This window comes from Ambystoma mexicanum, chromosome 10, assembly GCF_040938575.1.
Source record: "Ambystoma mexicanum isolate Mex_15411 chromosome 10, UKY_AmexF1_1, whole genome shotgun sequence".
In the NCBI taxonomy this organism is placed as follows: domain Eukaryota; kingdom Metazoa; phylum Chordata; class Amphibia; order Caudata; family Ambystomatidae; genus Ambystoma; species Ambystoma mexicanum.
Genome location: NC_090932.1, coordinates 1,616,570,214 through 1,616,592,745, shown reverse-complemented (window position 1 = coordinate 1,616,592,745; position 22,532 = coordinate 1,616,570,214).

Genomic DNA, 22,532 nt, shown 5'->3' with positions numbered 1-22,532 from the left:
CCCCCGCCCCAAGTGCTAACGTCTGTAACACATCTAACTTACAGAAGAGATGCAACTCTAACTTTGTGTACAGTACATATAACCATTCATGCTTTAGAAGTCTTCTGGTGGTTTACTACTTCACCTTTACGCATATTCCCAGATGCATAGTTAATGTCAGATAGGTATATTTGTACGGCAGCAGTTGGCTTGGGGGCCCAAAAAGTAGCTCCTGGTAGCTGTTGGTGTCAAGCTCGCCAGGCTCTTTTCTGCCCTATCCAGGATCGACATATGTCACAGCAATGTTGAAGCCTGTAATGCATGTGGAAATGAACCATACATACTAACTCAGCCATATCTTGAAAACCACAATCAAGCAACAAGATACGTAATGGAAAAAAAACACATGATACTGTTCATTACAAGAGGAATAAAGAAATTCGTAGGAGCTTCCCCAGGGGGAGTATCTTGCTTCAGAGCACAAAACCAGATTGAAGAGTGAAATTATATTTTATTTCCGGATTTACATTACCAAAATAGAAAGACAGGGGTACATTGAATGTCAAAGCCTGCCACGCTGTACACTATTGCCATGCTTAAGATGTACTGATGATTCTAAAAAAGGGCCAGACACCTTTTCTCCAACAAATTTAACCGAGTTGGACCTTGTGTCTTTATGAGGCTGGCATGTCTAAATTTGAAGCACACAGTGATTGGTGCTTGAGTAGACACAAATGATACCAATGAGCTCTGGCTAGATAGGAAAGGTGAACTGTGTAGGTTAGAGTAGTGAATAATTACCCATAGTGTAAGGTAGAGTAGAAATGCATTGCTAATAAGGCGTAAGCAGTGTTTAGGAATTAGGGCTCCATTTTGTGGGATCTTACAGGGCCACATGATTTCTGGGTGGTAGGTAAGTACAAAAAACGATGGAAGTCACTCCTGAATTTTCAGAGAGGGGGAAGAAGGCAACATTTACCACGGATATAATCCTGAAGGTTGATGGACGAGAAGGCAAAAGTAGTGTTAGCAATACATGCATTTAGTTGGCAAAGGAGGAGTCCAAAATAGTTCAGAGAATACCTGTTATTTGTTGGTGGAGGACAATGACAATGTTAGGCTCAAATGTCTTTTGGTTTTGGAGGAGAAGATCAAAGCAGTGTTAGACAGTCATGTCATTTTTGGCACAGATGGCCAAAACAGTACTAGTGACACATGTATTTTACTGTCAAATGCCTTAATGTCAAAGCAGTGTTTGGCACACAGGTCGTGTTAGTGGAGGAGAAGGTCAAACCAGTGTTTGGCACACAGGTCTTGTTAGTGGAGGGGAAGGTCAAAGCTGTGTAAGGCACATGGGTCTTGTTAGTGGAGGAGAAGGTAAAAGCAGTGCTTGGCACACAGGTCTTGTTAGTGAAGGAGAAGGTCAAAGCTGGGTTAGGCACACAGGTCTTGTTAGTGGAGGAGAAGGTCAAAGCAGTGTTAGGCATGCAGGTCTTATTCGTGGAGGAGATCAATGCAGTGTTAGGCACACAGGTCTTGTTCGTCGAGGAGAAGGTCAAAACAGTGTTAGGCACGCAGGTCTTGTTCATGGAGGAGAAGGTCATAGCAGTGTTAGGCACACAGGTCTTGTTAGTGGAGGAGAAGGTCAAAGCAGTGCATGGCACACAGGTCTTGTTTGTGGAGGAGAAGACCAAAGCACTGTTAGGCACACAGGTCTTGTTCGTGGAGGAGAAGGTCAAAGCAGTGTTAGGCACACAGGTCTTCTTCGTGGAGGAGATGATCAAAGCAGTGTTAGGCACACAGGTCTTGTTTGTGGAGGAGAAGATCAAAGCAGTGTTAGGCACACAGGTCTTGTTCGTGGAGGGGGAAGGTAAAATCAGTGTTAGGCACAGAGGTCTTGTTCGTGGAGGAGAAGGTCAAAGCAGTGCAAGGCACACAGGTCTTCATAGTGGAGGAGAAGGTCAAAGCAGTATTTGGCACACAGGTCTTGTTAGTGGAGGAGAAGGTCAAAACAGTGATAGTGACAAAGGTCTTGTTACTGGAGGAGAAGGTCAAATCAGTATTTGGCACACAGGTCTTATTAGTGGAGGACAAGGTCAAAGCAGTGTTTGGAACAGGTGCCTTGTTAGTGGAGGGGAAGGTCAAAGCAGTGTTAGGCCTCACAGGTCTTATTTGTGGAGAAGAAGATCAAAGCAGTGCTAGGCACACAGGTCTTGTTTGTGGAGGAGAAGGTAAAAGCAGTGTTAGGCACACAGGTATTGTTATTGGAGGAGAAGGTCAAAGCAGTGTTAGGCGTGCAGGTCTTGTTCGTGGAGGAGTTCAAAGCAGTGTTAGGCACACGGGTCTTGTTCATGGAGGAGAAGGTCAATGCAGTGTTAGGCACATAGGTCTTGTTTGTGGAGGAGAAGATCAAAGCACTGTTAGGCACACAGGTCTTGTTCGTGGAGGAGAAGGTCAAAGCAGTGTTAGGCATAGGTGTCTTGTTAGTGGAGGAGAAGGTGAAAGCAGTGTTAGGCACACTGGTCTTGTTTATGGAGAAGATCAAAGCAGTGTTAGGCACACAGGTCTTGTTAGTGGAGGAGAAGGTCAAAGTAGTGTTAGGCACGCAGGTCTTATTCATGGAGGAGATCAATGCAGTGTTAAGCACATAGGTCTTGGTCGTGGAGGAGAAGGTCAAAACACTGTTAGGCACACAGGAGTGTTCCTGGAGGAGAAGGTCATAGCCGTGTTAGGCACACAGGTCTTGTTAGTGGAGGAGAAGGTCAAAGCAGTGCTTGGCACACAGGTCTTGTTAGTGGAGGAGAAGGTCAAAGCAGTGTAAGGTACACAGGTCTTGTTTGTGGAGGAGAAGATCAAAGCACTGCTAGGCACACATTTCTTGTTCGTGGAGGAGAAGGTCAAAGCAGTGTTAGGCACACAGCTCTTCTTTGTGGAGGAGAAGGTCAAAGCAGTGTTAGGCACACAGGTCTTCTTCATGGAGGAGAAGGTCATAGCCGTGCTAGGCACACATGTCTTGATAGTGGAGGAGAAGGTCAAAGCAATGTTTGGCACAGAGGTCTTGTTAGTAGAGGAGAAGGTCAAAGCGGTATTTGGCACACAGGTCTTGTTAGTGGAGGAGAAGGTCAAAACAGTGATAGGCACACAGGTCTTGTTAGTGGAGGAGAAGGTCAAAGCAGTATTTGCCACACAGTTCTTGTTAGTGGAGCAGAAGGTCAAAGCAGTATTTGCCACACAGGTCTTGTTAGCGGAGGACAAGGTCAAAGCAGTGTTAGGCATGCAGGTCTTATTTGTGGAGAAGATCAAAGCAATGTTAGGCACACAGGTCTTGTTCATGGAGGAAAAGGTCAAAACAGTGTTAGGCACGCAGGTCTTGTTTGTGGAGGAGAAGGTCATAGCCGTGTTAGGCACACAGGTCTTGTTAGTGGAGGAGAAGGTCAAAGCAGTGCTTGGCACACAGGGCTTTTTAGTGGAGGAGAATTTCAAAGCAGTTTTAGGCACACAGGTCTTGTTTGTGGAAGAGAAGATCAAAGCACTGTTAGGCACACAGGTCTTGTTCGTGGAGGAGAAGGTCATAGCCATGTTAGGCCACAGGTCTTGTTTGTGGAGGACAATGTCAAAGCAATGTTTGGCACAGGTGTCTTGTTAGTGGAGGAGAAGGTCAAAGCAGTGTTAGGCACACAGGTCCTGTTAGTGGTGGAGAAGGTCTAAGCAGTGTTAGGAGCACAGGTCTTGTTTGTGGAGGAGAAGGTCAAAGCAGTGTTAGGCACACAGGTCTTGTTAGTGGAGGAGAAGGTCAAAGCAGTGTTTGGCGCACATGTCTTGTTAGTGGAGGAGAAGGTCAAAGCAGTGTTATGCACACAGGTATTGTTAGTTTAGGAGAAGGTCAAAACAGTGTTAGGCATACAGGTCTTGTTTGTGGAGGAGAAGGTCAAAGCAGTGTTATATCCACTAAATATAGTTGGCAGAGGGAAAGGCCAAAGCAGCACCAGGAACACAGTTTTTTGTTGGTGGAGGAGAAGGTTAACACATTGTTAGGCACTCATGTGCTTTGTTTGCTGTATAAGGCCAAGGCAGTTTTGCAAAGTCTGCTTATTGTTGGGTCGATGTGAATAAAATTAGCATCTCAGAGTCTGCCGCAGTGTGCAATTGCTGTTAGGGGAGGGTGGAGGAACAACGCATCTGTTGTGCTTTTTCACCTGCAGCAGTAGTGGCTGCTCAATTTGGTGAAGATCAGAATAGTATGTGCCACCGTGCAAAACCTCACCAACCAATCAGTGCCCACAGAGCACTTCCTCTGCAAAGTACAGGGCCCTCTGCCTCAAGTCAATCTGTCATTTGGGAAGAAATTGAATTGTGCATGCAACTCTGTCACCCTTGTCTCAGACATCAGATGATGAAGCTGGGGAGTCGGAGGTGGAGGTGGAAGCTGACCCCCCACCATCTGAGGCTCAAAGGGGAGAAGATGTTACATTATAACAACACATAGAGAAACCCACAGATGATGGACAAGAGAAGATTCCTCAAAATACCCCTCTGTGTCATTGAATACCATGATTAGCAGTATGTAATTTCCACTCATTCAAGACTGAAACTCAGGCACATTAACTTAGATAGTGGGGAAGATGAAGAGACAGAGCAAGAGGGAGCTTGCATTGAAGATACAATTGTCAAGTCCCAGCATGGTTCCAAGGAGACAAGCGTCAGACATGATCTGTACACCAGTGTACAGTCTTTTCCAAAAATGGTGTAAACTCAAAAACAGGCTAGCAATAGTGCAGCCACTTGAAAACCTCTGGAATCTCTGTCACTAGCACCCACACAACATCCACTAAAAACTACAATGAGCAGACCTCAAGAATGAAAAATTCTTAGACCCTCTCTCATCACTAAAAAATAAATTCAGGCATGCCAATTTATTTTACATCAGAAAAGCAACAACTACATCTTGTCACCTGCATATATGCACAATAAGTGTCATGCGCGGGTAACAATGCCGGCACCTCTTTGATGTGGAACCACATGAGATTTCATCATCCACATACTTGTAAAAAGGGATAGGTCGGTCTACCTCGGTTTACCTGCAGGCAATGTAAGCTTTTATCTGGTCCTGCTGGAACACCCTCTTTGTCTGCAGACCATTTATTTCCCCTCTCAAAAAGCCACCACTACCAAGGCATAAGAGTGTGCTACAAAATATCATATAAGACATGAAAAGCTTTGTCTCTTCAATGACATCCTTGCTCTAATGTAGGCAAAATATGCTTTGCTGTACACCTTCACTAAAAATGTTGCTTCAGAAGGCTCCTTGGCATTATTGATCCCCACTGTAAAATTACAAGTTGGCACTACTTCACGTGAATTTCAGTACCACGCCTCTAGGACTGCAAGTGACTTCAATCCAGCAATCCAACTAAGTCAATGCTTAGGATGGGATGCCCAATAGAAGCCCTTATTTATATATTTTTATGTCAAAGTTCGTTAAATCTGGATGATGAACCCTTATATAACGCCCCTCTCTTTGAATCACGCTGACCTCACTGAGCTAAAAAGTAGGTTTGTCTTGCAAATTAAAAGATTTATTTGAATAATTAAACAATATATATATCACACTTTATGAACCAAATAATATCTGAATAGCACACTTATGAATATGGACGGTAATCAACAATGGGTAATATTACAAAATTGACACTCTCTTTAATCACTTAGGAGTATGAATATGGAGGATACTGTAGCAGAGAATACTTTATGTAATTCAAGGAAATGCAATAATGGGAAAGAATGCAACACAGAAATAAACCTTGATATGATTTCAATCAAAAGATAATATGATCACTTTTTCCCCTGTGACTACTCACCCCCCCCTATGCAATATGAAGAGATGGAAATGAGGGCACACAGGTTTCAGGAATAAAATCAAGAATGCAGTTCAATTCCAGTTCCTCCCAGCAAGCTTAGAGAAAAGAGGTATGATTTTAAAACAGGCAAAAACGCTTGAGAAAGTGATTGCAATGGATGGGACAATCTGCTAAATTGATTTTAATTTACTAAAAGAGATTCAGGATGAGTGATAGTTACTTTAGATTGTTTCAGAGCAACACTAGCAATGATTCATGAATGATTACCAAATTGGAAACGAAATTCAGCAGTTGCAAACAAGAAACAGCTATTTTTACAAGTGGTGAAATGGAGCTAAATTGCAATTCGCGGCAATTTTTCCTCGTGCGTAAATCGCGATCACGGAAAAACTATAATGAATTGGAATGTCAGTTAAATTCCGCTTCTAGGATGTGCGATTCAAAAGTTACGGATGTTTTTGTGAAGGTAGATTTTCAGAAATAAAGTCAAGATTTCAGAATGACATATGTGGCTTTACAGATTTGGAATCAACAGGATGAATACAGGATTCTATAATGCGGTTCTGGATAGGTTGAACTGAATGGAAGAGGATTACTTTAAACTAAGAGATTGGTTCAGTACAGTTCTAGACTAGATGCTCACTCCTAGTTTTGGAATGGAAAGCGCCTCGTCAAAGATCTGGTCAATGGTTTGGCTTCACTCTCGCCACCGGACAGGTCTCAGGCCCTCTGGGTTCTGCTCTAAGCACTGCACGGCGGTCTGGGTCTCTTGAACTGGATCTGACGGGTCTGGTTACAGCACTGCTCTCTCTGGGTCTGGATCTGGGTTCTAGCACAGGGTTCTTAGCTAGAAGCAAACAGCACGGCCCAGCTGTTGAATGGTTTTGTTAGGCCCCGTGGAAGTTTAGGGGTTAAAATCAGGTTGCAAAAGATTCTGAAGGCCTGCTGAGAAGGATTCAGCTTGTGACTTAGGCCTTTGCTTCAGGGTTCTAGAGCTTGGATTTAGAGTCTAGGTTCTAGGTTCTGGTCTCTGGATCTAGATTTGGAGTCTCTATCTGGATATTGTTTGGATCTGGTCCGACAGAGTGCTTCGCAGGAATCGGTGAGTAGTGGAAAAAATGAGTGTCCTATCTGTCCTAGGCAGTCTCTTTTTACGTGTTTTAAAAGTGGGTGTGGAGGCTGATTCTACATGCCCAACCCCCTAAGGATTTGATAGGTCAGAGAATCTCCTGTCCCCTGACTGGAGAAAAGAGTAGTGAGTCATCCTGTGTCATCAGGTGTCATGTTTATGGCTTAAGGAAAGAACACTCCCCTTTGCTTTTACTTAGAAAATCAATTTTTCATAACAAACATATTTCCCAGATGCACAAGTTGTTCCTTATACATATACACATCACATATTACTTAAGGTACATTCTGTTCAAGACCCATGTTCCTACGAGCTTCGGTTCAGAAATGACAAATTATTTGCGATTTTGGTGGGTTTCGCAATATTGGTTCTGCACCAAATTTTACACATGCATGCAGATCCTCTCTGGGCATATTACTGTAAATTCTTATGTTCATAGCAACAACACTGCAGCTACAATATTCATAAATTACGGGGTTTGGTCTCAGACCATCAGACAGCGTCCAGCTTAATCTTGAACTGTGAGTGAATTTGTCATTTCAAGAATCCCAAAGTTTCATATTTTTGTCAGCTTGTTACAATATTTTAGAACCCTTTTCCTTAAACATATATTTGGTGCAATGTTAAATCCACATCCCAGTCTGGTCCGCCCCCAAAGCTGGGTGAGTCAGATGGTCACATGGCCTGCCTTCCTGCTAGAGCAGTTGTTGACCATGCACACCCAAATCAGCATATTCTATTCAGTTGAAATAGTCTATTGTCTCTTTCCTCCTGCCAGCAGTGGAAATCTCCTCCTCTCACAAGAGTTCTAATTAACATGTCCATGCGATATCCTCTCCTGTTGGTAGGAAGGCCAGGTGTGAAGGATTCCCATGGACAGAAGGCCTCTTGAAGTTTTAATTAAATCAGACTACCTTCTGATCAATTGCACAGGTTTCCTTGTGAAAAAAAAACATACATGTATAAACTTAAAATAAGCAATAAATCTTTAAATCAAGTCTTTTTCAGAATGAAATCACTGTGTGGCACTCTATAAGGCATTTTGATGAAATTCTCTTCTTTGGCATATTTAGCTTCTGACACACAGCTCTCCTGTCAGAATTTAGAGATCGCCAGCACCTGTCGGAGGCGAGCAACGGTACTGTATCCATTTTTGACATCTGTCTTTCCATCAATATCTTTAAAAAGGGGATTTTACTTTGATAGCATAGGATTCTTGCTGATATTGTACTGATGTGGATTCTTGCAGTAGAATAATGTGGAACACCCAACAAGAAGGTTGGATCTTTTTGGGCGATTTGGGCGCCATGATTTAAGCACATTTTGACAATCAAGAATATGAATTCCGAAACAGCTCTGTATTGCTTTTGGCAGTCAGCATTGTTTTTTCCAAGTGGTTTCAGGCTGCTTTGTGGATGGCCCAATGGTGGTTTTAGGTAGTGATCTCCTGTGCTCCCTAAAACAGGCAAAAGTGGATGGCAGCCTATCTTTCAGATTTTTACTGTGCATTTTTGGCTGGTTTTGAGTGAGCAGCATGCTTTCCAGTGACCATTCTGATGTTTCTGCTGCCAGCAATGCCTAGTGATGTTGCAGGTCTTGGATGAGTGGGTTAAGACATCCCACAGGACCATGTTTTGAAAGCAGCTAGCATGGTATTGGACCACTGTGAGGGCATGAACACCCATCTGACAATGAATTTCTGCCAGTGCTCAAGGCAAGGATTTCATAGCCATCACTGGGCAGTGGGCCACCTTCTCAGTACTGGATCAAGGAAAACAAACACAGAATGCCATTCCCCAGCAAGCTACATTGTGTATGGAAGGGTACGGCAGTACATCACGCAGGGGAGGTGAGACCTGTGAGAAATAAAGGCTGATGTAGCACATTGTCTCACCCCTTCCCAACCCTATATCCCCCAGTTTACAAGTGTTCTTTGTGGCACCTGACCCTAGTTTTAAAGTTGTAGCTGTCTTATGGGTGCATTGTATTGTACTGTATTGTAATTGACAATTACATAGCACATTTTACAATTTTTATAGTCTCAAAGTGCTGGTAGTGGGAACATCATCGATGGACCGAAGTCCAGAGTGTTGGAGATCACAGAGTAGGATTAAATGTACGTGTGCATTTAGCAAAGATAAGGCTTAGCTGTGCTGGCCAGGCTGTGGTAGAAACAGCCCACGAAGATCAAGCGTGTGGATGGGTACCGAGAGAGGTCAGGAGATGGCGTGAGGGCTGGAGACTCACTATGTGTCCTGCGGGCCCAAAATTGTCATAGGTCTTCACTGCATACTGAGGTCAGCGTGCTGCGGCATAGTCTGGTGTGAGTAGGATTAAAAACGTTAAGTGTCTAGCTGTACCAATTTTGTCATAGGTCGTAGCCACATCCGACTGTGAGTGGATGGATAGCTGTGCCTGCGGCAGAATGTCCACTGAAGTGGTGCATTTATACGTACCAAGAGCACCGGTGGAGCTTATCTTTGATGTCGATGTGTCATCCGAAAGTCTGTGGAACAAAATACCAGCTGCTCTTGTAGACTCTTCTAAGCATCATGTGGGGTGGGGTCTATCCTCAGGTTTTCTTAACACAATAGACTGGCTGACCTAGTATATCTACTAGCCGGCTACCACCGGATTCAGGATAGTAGGCTTCTCTAGACTCCATGGACAGGCTACCTTCATAGTCTTACTAGATATCCTCCTGGTTCTATGTTCCTTCCTAACTGCAATATCAGAATACCAATGCTCAGTTAGGATCTTTAAGTGTAATGGAGAGATTACCAGTGTAGATCTGGGGTGTAAAGGTGGCTAACCTCTTGGGCGCAGCACAAATGACCATTTATAGATCAATTTAATGTACACTCTGGTCACACAGGTGCCAGCCTAAGTTCTTCAAGAGATATGAGCTCACTAAAACAACACTGTTTCTTCTAATGTAAGCATGTGCTAAACATCACAATTCTTTCAGAGTAACACATTTCCTCTAACAATCCATCTTAGTGAAACTTATTGCTTGTCTTTCATAGATAAGTATGCCACATTTCCTACCTCAGCCACCTATCTAAGGGTAACACAATTCCAATGCCTCACAAACAATCTAAGCAAGACACATTTCTGTGAAAATCCATCTAAGTGGTGTGCATTTCCTGCCACAACAGTACATCGGAGTGTAAACACATTCCTGCCCCAGCAATCCATCTAACTGTAACACATGTCCTACCCCCAACGTTCATCTGAATACGGCACATTTCCTGCCCCCAGAAAGCCATTAAATCAAACATCATGAGCGCTTTTAGAATGCACAGTAGTGGGAAAATGCACCTAGATTCAAAATATAGAGTATGGTTGAAACCATGCATGTGCCCTCTCTTGGGCATGTCCTTTATCATCTTCTGGTAATACACATCATGAGCTAGTATTTGCCACTAAAAGATGTATGTATGTTTGTATCTGTGTATGACATTTATAAGGCAAAATCCTAGCAGAAGCTGGAAGCAATGGAGCACTGTAAATGTCCACTTTAGCCAATCATATGGTGCCGCTAAATATGTTGCAACTGCTGTAGTAGCCAAACCTCCCTTACTATTTGTGGAAAACTGTAATGCCATCTCAGTGGATTACAACTCCCCATACACTGGAGAATCTGTAAGAGCAGGGCACTGCAGGGACCCATTACTGAAATAGTCAGAGTCATCAAATGGAGGGTGCCTACCAGTCATCTACACAGTGGAACATGTTGGACAATGTGTGTTCTTTATGGGAGCTTTTGTAAGACACAGTCCAGCATGTTAGCCTGTAGACTACATCACATAGCGAGTTTATGACAATGGTCAATCTGTTGGAATTAGAACTATGCAAAAAAAAAATTTAAATGAACCATGTGCGCTCTGAGGCCCATGGGCGTGTGGCATGTTATATATTTTAAATAAATAAATAAATCTAGTGATGCAAAAATAGGGCCACTGTCCATGAAACTGCTCACAACCTTCAATATTATCCACTTATTGTTGGGATGAAGGGGACATGGACAACCTTCTGGCACCTTTTCTTGACCAATGCTTTAAAGTCAAAGTGTCAACTTTTAAACAGCATGAGGGTGAGGATGTTGGGGACTATGAGAATATGGGGGATTACAACAGCGTCGGAGAGTACATGCAGCACCCTAAATGTGCACAGAAATACATACTGCAAAAATGAGCACACACATGGAGGACAGCAGACACACACACACACACACACACACACACACATGCACACACACACATGCACACACACACCGTATTCACCCTATAGCCGAACATAACCTTGTGCCATAGGGAAAACAGCTGCATTAGACATTAGTTAGGGAAATATAAAACTCATTAACAATAATAATGAATGATGGTTACATGAAATTATAACTAATGAAATAATAAATAATGAAAAAATAACACATACAAAATAACTAATTACAAAAAAACGAATTAATTTTTGGTTGTTTTGGGGGGCTTACTCCCTTCCCTTAAATGCCACATTTGCTTTTCCCCCACCCTCGAAATCACTATTCCCTCCCAGCCCCATTTTTTTTTCAAAATGTGTTATTTTTCAAATAGTTGTTTTTTCAATCGTTATTTTTTAATTAGTAGTATTTTCTATTCAATATAATCACTGCATACCATGAATTAAAGTATCAGCCAATTTTTTGCAAGGAAGCATACACACGTCTCAACTGTAACTATCCAGAGCGCAACAGGAAATGCTGCACAGCGATTGGCTAAAACGAGGGGGGACAAACCAGTTCCCAAGCTTGAGATGCGGTAGTGAGGTCATGAGAGAGAGCAACAAAGAGATAGTGGACTCCAGTACTAAAGGACAAGAAACCACACACTGATTGGTCCAAACACATCAGCCTAGCTATGTTCCCAAGCCTATGCCCAAAAGAGATACAACAATGTGTGTTTCTGAGCAGTATGTCAAAATGTATTACAATTAAGGTCATACATCTGTGAGAGCAGAGCAAGAACTGGTGGAAGATGTGACTGTTAAGACAGAGTGAATAATGCACAACACTGTCCTCTGTGGAATAAATTGCATCAATTAGGCTACATTTGGTAGGGAAGGAGTCATGCAGAAAACCACTACACATGAGGTAGAATTGATTAGGAATAATTGATTTGTTTCCTAGAAGATCATACATAACCCTCACCATATGTACATAATAGAAATAAAGATACTTCATGAAGTCACACATTATATAGATACACGCACATATAGGTATGTAAATAAATACACATATCCTTATGAATGTAAGAGAATTTATTTTGCAAGCAGCCAAGTCCCAGCATGAAAGGTCAGAGGCAGGACAGATGAAATCATGAGAAAAGGAAGACAGGCAAGTAATGTTTCCAACAACGAGTTGCAAAGTGTACCAGAGATAAATGGTTCACAATGATGAGAATGGTAAAATGTTGCCAAACCGCTCAGGCCAACGGGAAAGGATGTCAGGTTATAATCTCAGTGCCACACTGTCACACATCACATTGGGGTTGCTTGAAATGTACGTAATCATTTACTCCACTCATACTTCTTGTGAAGCAACCAATTGCAAGTTGTGTTTATCTGATACAGGTTAAAAAGAGAGCCATCCAATTAGAAAGCGTGCGGAAGGAGAGGAGCTCAATGCAAAGGAATTAGCCTTTTTAACAATCTAACTTACTCACGAGGTTAGAGTAAACCAATAGAGTTAGAAGATGTATGAAAACAACTATAGTGCAAATGATGCAGACGAATCAGAAGCCTGGAAAAAGTAAGTGATTTGTAACTTGTGGTGTCTTTTTCTTTCTGTAGTAGACTATAAAACCGGTCATTTTTTCAGAATGCAATTGAATGTCTTTTGTAGATGTTTCCCTGCCTAGGCGGTTATAATATATTTGTGTTCTTCTCATAGCTTGTGCATTCGTGTTGGGCTCTTTTGGATTGATTTTCGATACTTGGATCAGGACTTGCCTTACAAGGATGAGGAAAATACAGGTGGCTGTCATAATTGTAATTGCATAAAAGTGAGATTTAAAATCCTGGATGGAACGTGAAGAGAGTCCTGGAGGCCGGAGATCAGCAACCCAGTGAGGGACTCTACTGCTGCAAAGTAGGTTATCAGACAGTGCACACTCATTCTCCACAACGTCTGATATTAGTTCTGGGGGCACCACAATGGGCTTTTGCGCAGTAGTACGATGTTAGAGGATGTGAGACACACTCCTCCCCCCAGTCTGCCTTGTTGTAGGCATCAGGTTCTCAAACAAACCAAGCTGGCCTACTGCAGACCAAAAGGCTGATGCCAATGTTTTTGACACCTGGCAACTGGTAAGCGATGATGATCCACAGCAATTCTGCCTTGGCAAGTTGTCAGTGTGGTGATCTGTACACCTTCGAGTCACAGCATTTTGAAGAACGATCTTCTCGGGTGAACCATTAATTGATGTGACACCAGCATTTAAATCTGGAAAATAATTTTAAACCGGCTTGACGATCCGAGAATAAAGACTTGTTTTTTTATATTCTATTAGAGAGAATGAAAAGGACCTTAAACTTATTTTTTTATATATAATTTGTTTTATGCATCCTTAGGAAAGTAGGAATTTGAATATTTTAACATTGTAATGTGTCTAAAGTTTATATGTTTGTGATTCATTGACTGTGATATTTGTGTCTAAGGTTTGTAATAAACCAAAGTACACAATACATCAAAAATAAATATAAAAAATGAGCAGCGGATTTCTCCGGCGAGCATGTAGAGTGAACGGGTTCTCACTGCTGCTGGGACTTTGTTATCAGACCACAGGACACACCTCTCGGACAAACACGTGAGAGAGTTACTTTCAACAAAATGAGCATCTTATCTTTTTTTATTTTTTATTTATTTTGTTTATGGTTATCAAAGCCTTTACAAATTGTATCTCATCCATACAACATAACAAATCGACATTAAAAGAAAAAGAAAAAACGAATTCCATTTTAATAAATCACGCACAGGAATCACAGACCTTTTCCGCTCAATAAAATCGCAAATGTCCGTTACACTGTTCACAAACCCCTTCCTTCCTATTACACTGACTACTTTGTGTCTCATTTTGTTCTAACATTCTGACAATTCCTGCCCCCTGCCCCTCCCTTGGGCTTAAGTAAGGCGTTTCAAGGCCTTCAATATATCAACTACTGCCGCTGTTAACTGTACTTCTTGGCCTGAGATCATTCTGTTCCAGATATGATCTAATAAAATACCATCCTCTCTATGGACCAGACTTCAAAGCTTAGATAGCCGTAAAGGCCATGTTCCTTCGCATCCCATTAACAGGTGACGAAGCGGCTGGTTTAATGGTGTGGCACGGATGTTACACCGCGTACTTGCTTGGTCCCCTTGTTTGCGCATATTCAGTACTTCCCCAGTGGGAAGAAGATAACTGTTCCTTATCCTTTGGTTGGGGTATTTTACCAAATACAGAGGGAGATGGCCTTGCTTTTTTCCTGCTGCCAAGAATGCATTATTTGGAATCGAGCTTCGTACCTTAGCTATAGTCTCTATCCAATCCAGATTTTCGAGGTCACGCTTTACCTTCAAGGGATTGATTATCAGAGTTTCTATATCTAGAATTGTCATTGCTAGGATTGTTTTTACCTTTTCTGCTAGCCCTGCCAGTATACGGGATTTTGAGTTGGATAGATGTTCTTTTATATCTTAAAACAAGGAGCCCGGCCTTGTACTCACTATCTCTCTGTACAGTGTTACCAATTTCGACTCCTCCATAAACTTTAAGGATTTTAGGCCCAACTCAAACCACACATTCCACCCCGGGGTGCTCATCGGCAGATTTAGGGATTCCTTCCAGATTCTGCCCTCTATCTTTGCCCAATTTGTGTTCCACAAGTATGTTTTGGTCTCTAGGCCATAAAGGATAATGGTTACTATTTTGGCTTGATAATATTTTATCATGGGCACGATGGAGAATTTGCAGTACCTACTCATGATTTTCTTCATTTGGGGGTATCAAGGTCTGCACTTTGTTTAGAATATCAGACTCCGACTTGGTCACTACTGGGCTTGAGTAGATCTTGTAGCCAAGATACATCAATTCATCCACTCGAGGAATGATTTGACTATTCAAAGAGCATTTTCCAAAATTGATTTTTTTATTTGGTCTCTTCAACACTAGGATGCTTGATTTTAAGGGATTTACCTCAAGTCCATTGGAATTGGCATAGTTACCAAATCTTGTCAGTAGTCTTTGCAGGACTATGGCGGTCCTGTCTAGCAGGACGATATTGTCCGCATAGGCCAGCCAAAAGATCTTTTTCCTTTTTAGGAGCAGGCTGGCCAATGCGGACGATTCCAATTCCTCCCTGTCACGGTTCCATTTAGTTCCTCTTTATCACGTCATAAACCAGGTACACACAAGAGGAAACATTCCTGCGCCGCCAGCAGGTCTGCCGGGACTCCTATGAATTTGGTACCCAAACTAAAACCTCAGAACACCTATTCGTTCAGAAGTACGCGTTCCTTCAAAGAACGCTATGTGTTGCCCTGGAAACGCTGGCTCCCATTGCATACACGTATGCATTCAAATGTACGGTGGCGTGTTGTGCGTGCAGTCAGCTGATTCCTTACTTAAACCCCGCCCACGCTGCACAGCACCGCTTCTGAATCTGTATTCTGAAAGCTTTGTTTCTTGTTACCTTGTTGTCCTGGTTTTTGATCCCCTGGTCCGTTCTTCGACTCCCCTTGCCACGTTTCCCGATACTGCTTAACTGGTTTAACTGTTGCTGACTCGGAATGCTACTGGACTGCCCCTGCTTGAGTCCTCTACACTTGGCCTGCCTGTTGCCGACTCGGAACGCTTACTGGACTGCACACGCTTGAGTCCTCTACACTTGGCCTGCCTGTTTCCGACTTGCAACGCTTACTGGACTGCATCCGGTTGAGTCCTCTACACTTGACCTACCTGTTGCCGACTCGGAACGCTACTGGACTGCCCCTGCTTGAGTCCTCTACACTTGGCCTGCCTGTTGCCGACTCGGAACGCTTACTGGACTGCACCCGGTTGAGTCCTCTACACTTGACCTACCTGTTGCCGACTCGGAACGCTACTGGCTGCACCCGCTTCAGTCCTTTACACTTGGCCTGCCTGTTGCCAACTCAGAACGTTTACTGGACTGCCCCCCCCGCTTGAGTCCTTTACACTTGGCCTGCCTGTTGCCGGACCGGAACGCTTACTGGACTGCACCCACTGAAGCCCTTCGCAACGTGCCTACCTGTTGCCAACCCGGGACGTATACTGGACTGTCCTCGCCTACGTCAGCTACACCCCGTCTGTCTGTTTCCAACTCGGAACTCTTATCAGACGGACTGCATACATTGCTGGATCACCACGAATCCGGGAATCCTCAGCTGTTAGTCACGTCTTCCTTCCTTCTTCAATCTGAAGACTATTAGAACTCAGTGGACATCAGCGCAACGGCGCAAGGATCAAAGAGCTTGTTTAGGCGTCCTTGTGCTGGCGGGAATAGTCAACAAGACTTTGTGTTCCCAGGATTACACCGCCATTGCAGCAATCCCTTCTTCAGAACACTCAAAGACACTCAACACCCTTCTATTGGTAAGCACATTACTGTCTGAGTCTTTATTCTTTTATACCTTGTTTACCCTCAGTAATTGCTACCTCCCTTGTTCCAGGATACTCATCATTCTAGCTTGGGAGTTCTCAGCCCAATCTTTCTTTCTTACTTGTGAGTAAGCAGATACCACTTTAGTCTAGTTATCTCAATTTCTTGTGTTGTATATCAATCCTTGGTTATTTTTCCTTTGCAGCCAGCTGTGTGGGTACCAGGGTGTACCAATATTTTTGGGCAATACTCACCTCAATCTGTCCTTTTGTACTCTTGAGGTATATATTGTCAGAAAGACTCAATTGCTTCACGACGTGTCAAACCACCTCTTCTGAATTTAGCCCTTGGGCCCTAACACTCTCCCAGGTCAGAAAGGAACAGATTGAAAAACAGTGGCGCTCCAAGGCACCCCAGCCTTACCCCCATTTCTACTTCCACTGTGTTGGACAGATTCCCTTTGTCAGCTAGTCTCACCCTCACCGAGGTACCTTTATGTAGCTCCATTAATATGGCTTGCAGATGTTCTGGGGCGCCCATTGCGCTCAGTTTCGCCCATAGTTTGGATGTATCAATCTGGTCGAAGGCTTTAGAAAGGTCAATCCATGCGCCATATAATGGCTGACCTCCCTTTGGCATAGATGATTCACTCACCAGATTCAGTATCAACTCATTCAGCGTAGTTGAGAGCCCGCGCCTAAAACCTGTCTGAAAGCAAGAAAATGCTCCTACCTGGTCCACCCAGGATGTGAGTTCTTTAACCATCAATTTCATAAAGATCTTACTCTCTATGTCCAAAAGGCCGATAGGACGATAGTTTACTTTATCAGTCCTATCGCCCCCCCCTTAAAGAATGGAATTACCAGGGCCGTTGTCCAGGATGGAGGGAATTGTTTTACCCTTAAGATCTCTTCATAAAGTCACAGTAGGAACCTTGCCCAGAATTCTGGTTCATTTTTAAGAACCTGGTAAGTTAGGCCAAAAGGGCGGGCAGCCTTGGAACAGGAAGAGTTGAAAATTATATCGACATTTTCTTCCTGATTCAGGGATACCTTCCACACACTAGCTGATGGCATAAATATCTCACCCTCTCAGGGATGCCTGAAGATGTAGGGAAGATGTTCCATTTGTGTTCTGGCACTAGGTTACATAAAGTGCTGTCTGAGTGCGAATCCAGCTGGTTCATAACTGACCAAAAGCTTCTCTACTTTGTTTCTGCTAGAAGCTTTAACTTCTGTCCCCGTCCATTTGCACGCGCACCATCCTATGATTTTTTCGACCAGTGCCTATAGTTCTTTACGCTTTTGATTTCTTGTAGGTATGTAGCTAGGTTCAGAAGGAGTAATTTTAACCTCCAAAGCTCTCTTCTCACTGCTTGCTTTTTAGCCTTTGATTCTTCATCAAACCCATGTAGATGTTTTTGCCTATTTCCCATGGATGGCATTACGGGTGGAACTGTTGACCAAATAAAGTTAACATAGCTGTCTGGAGCATCGTATCAACAAAGACTGCAGTAGGACTGCACAACAATTTCGGAAATAGAAGATTAATTTGCATGCTGGGTACGTTCTTGAGCATGAGGGTTCTAGGGGGAAAGAGGATGACGACTTTGCAACAGTTGGGTCGATTGCATAAGAATAGCAAATGTTTAGTTTCATCTTCATCCTCATTTTGTTTGGCTCCATCCATCAGCAGATCCACTCTGGGAGCAATTAGTACTGCAGCAAGAAACCGAAAGGTCTGACTCAAAATGTTTGGCTTGACCAACAAGTGGAGAACCTCTCATAGTCTGATTACAGTGCCCTCCAGCTGGTCATTCTGCTTCAATGTTTTTGGCTTTTCCAAACAGTGGGCCACTTTTTTTGGGAACTCCCTGGTCTATCCATGTCTTTCCTTTTTCTATCCTCCTACCCAGCTACCTTCAAGAGGGCAGGTTGATACTGGGGTAGAAGCATATACATACACCCGCTCACTACCATGGGCTCCATGTCCTTCCAGCTGACAGACACCAGGCAATGGAGGCAGAATGTGTCTGCATTCCGTATCTCAAAGTCTCTCCTCACCTGCCCAAATGGCACCACACACAAACTTCTAACACCACCAACAGAATGCTGTGATGCTGGTAGTGCCAAAGTAGCCCTGGCAGTGAAAGGAGACACTGGTTCCTGCTGAGGTGGGCAGGTATGATGGGATGGGAAGTTTGGCCTGTCCCAGAGTGTTTGGGCTTTGAGGCTTGCAAATGACGGCATGTCCGGCAAAAAACTAGTGCATGACACTCCCACGTCACCATCTTCACTGGAGCTGGTGAATTAGTGGGCTTAGGGTGAGGTGATGTGCACCCCCAATGCACCAGACTTTAATGCGATTGAGCATCACTTTGCTGCCCGAGCACAACTCTTCACTCAGAAACCCTATTTGACTGACTTTTGCCAGAGATTGCTTACACTGTCTTCCTAATAGTCTTGCTCACTGGCAAGCTGAAATAGTCCAAGATCCATGACCCGCTGGGTTTTGTGTTGATTGGGTATGAATGCTGACCATTGCAAAACTTTGCAAGGAAAGACTGAGCCTCGCTTGGCCCCTCCTCAAGGGCAGGAAATGGCATAGTGACAACAGTTTCCACCTGGGCCACCTCTTGGATCACGAACAAACAAAGACAGGTTCAGAAAATTATTTTTTAGAACAAATTCACAAGCCAATCAATGGGTTCCCTAACACTATCCTTAGCCAGAAGCACTCCCTATCCCGACAGAGTGTGCTATCCCTAGCCAGAAGAACATCCTATCCCTATAGAGTGTGCTATCCCTAGGTATGAGGTGGTGCACTGCCTATCTAATAGGATAGGAGAAGAGAAAATCTATCCCTATTGCTACAATGAGCATTGAAAAGCTACTAAAAACACCATGGGATCCTGTCCCATAGCTAGGCGCGCAGCTGAACAGTTCACATGGGAATATTCGTAGTTTATTCACCCTCCGCAAAGTATGTTCAACCTACGCATGAGGAGTCATTCCTCTTATAAAAGGGCGAGAAGTAAGACCCTAGAATTTCTTTTGTTCATTTCTTCTTGTAATTTTTAGTTTTTACGAGGTCTTATTCACAATAAAAATGTAAACATCATTGCATTTCCAAAACCACTAAAAACTTTACCAATCACATGGCATCTAGACACTGAGCATTCACGAATATTGCTCATATTCTGTATCTGAAGGGTAACTCAGAGATATCAGCAACATTTCTGGTCGACCGGTTTCTATGGCGTTTTTATTAGTCATCTTCTTCAGGACCAATTCCTTTCCCACAATGCAGCCAATCATGTATCCATCAGGTAAGGTGGGGTATCCAACCCAGCCTTAGTTCCCGTCCCGCGTGTTTTGCGGGCATTTTATGCCACTGGTCATGATGGTCCATTTATGTAGATCCGTCTAGTTGGGCTCGTAGCTATTCCACATGGAATCTCGCGTGTATACCTCTCGGAGCGAGGACCATTCCTGTTCCTCTGCATTTTGCTATTCACTCTCCTACAGCAATGCCACTAGATGTTCCCCCTCGCCCTCATCCTCCATTTATTGTAGTGTAGGGGTCTGCAACCTGTGGGTCTCCAGATGTTATGGACTACATCTCCTGTGATTCCTCACCACTAACTATGCTGGCTAGGGTTCATGGGAGATGTAGTCCACAACATCTGTAGAGCCAAACCCCTGCTCTAGTGTACAGCTGCCGCTCTGCTGCAGGGACACATTATGCTGCACACCCCTGGGTTGTCCTTAGAGTCTGTGTGCAGCTGCCACGTGCTCCACTTGCTTTTCCATGGTGCCCACAAACACCCCCTGCACCTGGTCAGCTCCTCCCACCACCTCTGGCCCAAATATGACTCCCTGCTAAGACCTGGCCTTTACTGATGGGCCTGCCTGTTCCTGCATGGCCCCCTTGAAGGGCCTGCCTCTCCCACCACCCCCTCATCCAGCATGACCTTCTCTGAGGACCCTGATTCTCCCACCCCCTTCTCCTCTGTGTCATTCACCCACTCCTCGCACACCTAGCTGACTACCTTTAGAACGACCTCGCCTTCCGTCCAGGATGAGTAGTGTGTGTTTGAAGGATACCCAAGGAAACTAAAAAAGAGAGACACAACTAAGACACACAAAGCAATTCACAGAAGACTCCCACAAACCGAAGAGCTCGTGGTACACATAAACCAGTGGAGAAGGTGACAGACTAATACACAAGAAGGATTCTCATATTAAAAGAAAAGGAGTCTTCAGCATCACCATCATGGTGTACTTTATTCGGCTATAAGCCATGAAAGCAAACAGCAAAGCATTCTTGCAAAGTATTGAATAAAAACTACCAATGAAAAAAGGCGTGCACGGACAGATTAGACATTGGATATACTGATAGTAGAATACATAAGAAATATGGCATCATACAAAATAGTATCATAAGGTTTCCTGATTAGTAAAAACAATCTGATTTTCTTTTAAAGGTTTCAAACAATTCAAAAGATGTGTAAAAAGGAACTTTTTTGGGGTTTTTGTTATGTTTTTTAGGTGATACAAAGAGGAAAGGAAGGGAGCAGCTGGCAGCATTTTTGTGTTTTATGGGTGTCAGGTAGAGAAAAGGAAATGAGGGAAATACAAGAGAAACATTGTTTTTTTAAAGTTGTGTTTCAAAAAGTGAGAACACATACAAAAATTGAAGGTAAGAGAGGAGGCTAAGAAACACAAGCAAACACACATGAATAGACAAAAGGTGTTTGGTTTAAACGGGGATCAACATCTAACGCGCTTGCAAACCCTTCAAACATACAACCAAGGGTCTCTAAAAGCAAACTTCCAAAGGCAACATGTGTGAGTCTGCCATGACTTCTGCGCCAGCCAAAGAACCCCACAAAAGAAGCAGGGGCTGTGCTGGACGTTCCAAAGGCCCTCAGAACGTCTTCAGGCAGTTTGCAGACTCTAATTGGTTGGTCCAGGTCCCCTTTTGAGTTTCCACCCTCCCTATCGGACTTTAGGAATCGAAACACGCCTGCACATCCGAGATGTATGATGGACCAGGGAAACAGCAGTATTCCCGCAAATCTGATCCAAGCCAGCATAAAAGGTTTCAGCGTCCTGGAATTTGAGCACCCAAATTACTAAGCTTTATAAGCAGACATCTGTGAACACCCGAGTGAGGAGGGGCCTGAATGCACCTGTTTGCTGTTACGCTGTCCCAGAGCTTCCAAGAAAGCACCTTTATTTAGACTAGAGGCCTTCAAAAACGTGTTCAGATCTCACGTGATCTGGAATTGTTGCCACGACTCCAGCGGTTGCATGTCTTTATACCGAAATATTGTACACCGAATTCTTATATATCGAAACATATATCTTGAAAACCTTAATATTGAAAGCATTTTTTGGGGGGAGGGTCCCCCCTCCAAACCCCAGTTTCCGACCACCAAAAACCCATCCGAAAACCCATCCCAAACATTTCCCCGAAAATATTAAATATTGCAAGTGGGTTTAAAATGTGGGACTGAGTCTATGCAGGCACTGGTGAGCTGGGGGTGGGGGCAGGGAGGGACAACGGGAGAGTATCTAGATTAGTATTAAGGTCAATTCCACTGGATGCCAGAAAAATCAGAATTGGTGTCAAACTCGAAAGAGCCTTAACCCCTTAACTGCTGGGCTATTTTGCATGTCTATGCAATTAGGACGAGCATACTATTAACCAGCATGCATCCGGGAACATTCGTAAATATAATTAGATCCACAGTATAAAAATAACGGTTTGCGCGGCCGCTTTGAATATTGAGACGCTACGCTTAATTAGCACAGGAAACGCTTTGCAAATTAACTTCCAGCAATTCTAGATCACCTGCTGGCTCCGAAAGTGTTCTTATGCTCCTCTTCAGTTATCTCCCTGCTCCTTACAAAATCCCTAGAGGA